Below are 2,943 nucleotides of genomic sequence, written 5' to 3'. Positions count from 1 at the left end.
TGAGAAAAGTCAATGTTTGTCAGCACATGAACAGATAAAGCAACTGTTGTGTGCTCCTGACGCCACGTGAGTGCGCCTGTATATGTGTGTGTGTGTGTTTGCATGTGTGGTATGTGTGTGTGTTTGTGTGTGTGGTATCTATGTGTGGTGTGTGTGGTGTTTCTGTAATGTGTGTGAGTGTACATGTATTTGTGTGTGCTCTGTGTATGTGTGGTATGTATGTGTGTGCTTGTGTATGTGGTATCTGTGTGTATGGTATGTGGTGTTTGTGTGTGTATGAGTGTGTGTGTGTGTTTGTTTGTATGTGTAGTGTGTGTATGTGTGTGTGTTTGTATGTTTGGTGTGTGTATGTGTGTGTGGGTATGGTATCTGTATATGTGAGTGGTATGTGGTGTTTGTGTGTGTGGTATCTGTGTATGTGGTGTGTAATGTTTGCATGTGAGTGTGTATGTGGTGTGTGGTATGTGTGGTGTGTGTGTATGTTTGCATGTGTGGTATGTGCATTTGCATGTGTGGTATGTGGTATATGTGGTATGTGTGGTGTGTGTGCATGTTCGTGTGGTGTTTGTGTGTGTGGTGTATGTGTGTGTGGTATTTGTGAACATTAATCTGTCCATGCAGACTAAAGAAGTTCTGATACCTGTCACAGCAAAATGAACATTAGGCTAAGTGAAAGACACAGCATGCCATGCGGTATATGGTTCTATTCATGGGCGATTTCCAGAATGGTAAACTGACGTGGACTTTGAATGGACTGGTGGCTGCTAGGGCTTAGAGGAGGCGGTGGCACTGGAGGAAAATTGCTAGATGGAATTGGAGTCCTTTGGAAGTGACAGATGGCTGGAAGTGTTTAAATGGTGGATAGTAGGCTAGAGAGATGGCTCAGGAGACAGAGGTGAAGTTACTGTTGAATACCATCTCAAAGGAAAAGTCAGGCTGATGGGTCTGTTGAGCCTCAGTTGTCTTTGCCAAAGTGTAATGTTTGGGAGTTGTATAATCAGATTCATTTTGAAGTATGATTTATGCTGAGATATTAATATAGTAAGCTGTTACACCCAAGTTATCTCTTCTCTCTATTAAATTTGATTTTTTTATTTATTAATTTTCAAGACAGGGTCTCACTACGTAGCTGTCTATGTAGACCAGGATGGCCCTGAACTCACAGAGATCCACCTGCCTCTGCTTCCTGAGTGCTGGGAATAAAGGCATGCACCATGCTTGGCTTCCTACCTCATTTCCTTTTTAAAAGAACCAAATCTCTAAATCAAACGACTCCATGTCCTAAACCCCCATAAATATCCTGGCAGACAGAGACTGCAACTAGGAAGGTAAATAAGGAATGAACACTAGAAAGAAGCATCCAATCATTCAGTCTCTGTCAGGGTCTGTCCAGTGATGGGATGCACCTCGTGTGTGTTTTTCACAGCAGGTCTCCCACCCACTCCCAGCCTCAGGTCACTTGCAGATCTGGTACTTCAACTCAGGGCCATCTAGAGTCATCATGCAGAGTGAAGAGAGATTATTTCTTCAAAGGCAGGCATGCTGGGTGGAAGAAAACCATGGCTTCTATGATCATGTTCAAGTAAACAGAGTTAATATAATGAACAAGCTCCTTCAGATCTCTAGGCCAAATCCTCTCACTGGTGAAAGGGTGATTAAAAGTCTCCATGCTCTTTACTGAACCCAGGTCATAGTCAGCCTCTGAGAAACCTACATACTTCAGTTTGATTCCACAAAGTGTCCTCACTGACAAATAATAGGGAAAGAGGTATAAAAATCTGGGACCACTAAATATGATAAAGAAACATCATGGAGATGAATTTTATGATAGATGGTTTCTAGTCAACACAGCCTTTAACAAAACTCAAGAGGGGATGATCATGTAATGCCACCAGCCTGCAAGCCCAAAGAAGGCATTGGTGGGTGGGGGTGAGATGATGTGCCATTTACATAGAGAACTTACCCAGTGTGGGCATCACCATCCAGTGGGCTGGGGGCTGCTATGGAAACCAGAAGAGGAAGGTCTGTATGTGGTTCTTCCTTCCAGAGTGGCCCTGGGCCCAACCTGAATTCCCCAGTTTGAAGAGGTCAGTGTGAGTCATCTGTCTCACCCTTCCCCTGCCTTTTGAGGTGCTGGGGAAAGCAGGGGCAGAGAGCATCTGTACGCTCTACAGACTAAGGGGACAGGCAGCAACAGGAAAGCTACTACGAATGAGTTTAACAGTAGTGCGTGGGCTACACCTGTAATCCCAGCCATCAGACAGCAGAGGCAGAATTGGGAGCTCCAGGGCAGCCTGAGCTACATGGAAAGACTGCCTCAAAGCAAATGAATAAACCCAAAACCAAACTCATAAAGAGCCAAAGCGAGAGGAGTTTAATTTTGTGTCCCCAGAGAAGACTCATAAGTAAAGAAAGACCTAGAAAGGGACAATCAGAGGGGCTTGCGCTTTAGCTAAAGCAGTTAAGACTCCTAACAGTTAAAACTCCTAGCAGTTTTCCTTAGTGATGACCCTCCTCTATTACCTTAGAGAGCTCTGACCCTGTGGCTGTTGATAGACTGAAGCCCTAAGTCCAATCCACAGCCATACAGAATTTGACATTTAAAAATCATCTTCTAGAGCTTTGACACACCTAAAAATGGGTCAAACCTCAGGCAGATTTGAATTCTGGGCACTGGCTGTGGCAGGACACATCTGTAATCCTGGGCACTGGCTGTAGCAGCACACATCTGTAATCTTGGCCCTCTGGAGGCGGGCACAGAAGGACAAGGAATTTGAGACCAACCTGAGACATGAGACCCTGTGCTTACAATATCTCCTGTGGGCTTCTTTGTGACAGTATGAACCTAGGAGTGATGTGTTGATATAGATATGAATAATTTGTATTAGTATAGATTTCGCTTTATTGATAGAGATTTAAGGTCAATTTTGTTATATGTATATG

Source organism: Microtus ochrogaster, unplaced genomic scaffold (assembly GCF_000317375.1).
Source record: "Microtus ochrogaster isolate Prairie Vole_2 unplaced genomic scaffold, MicOch1.0 UNK204, whole genome shotgun sequence".
NCBI lineage: Eukaryota > Metazoa > Chordata > Mammalia > Rodentia > Cricetidae > Microtus > Microtus ochrogaster.
This window is presented reverse-complemented; position numbering follows the sequence as displayed.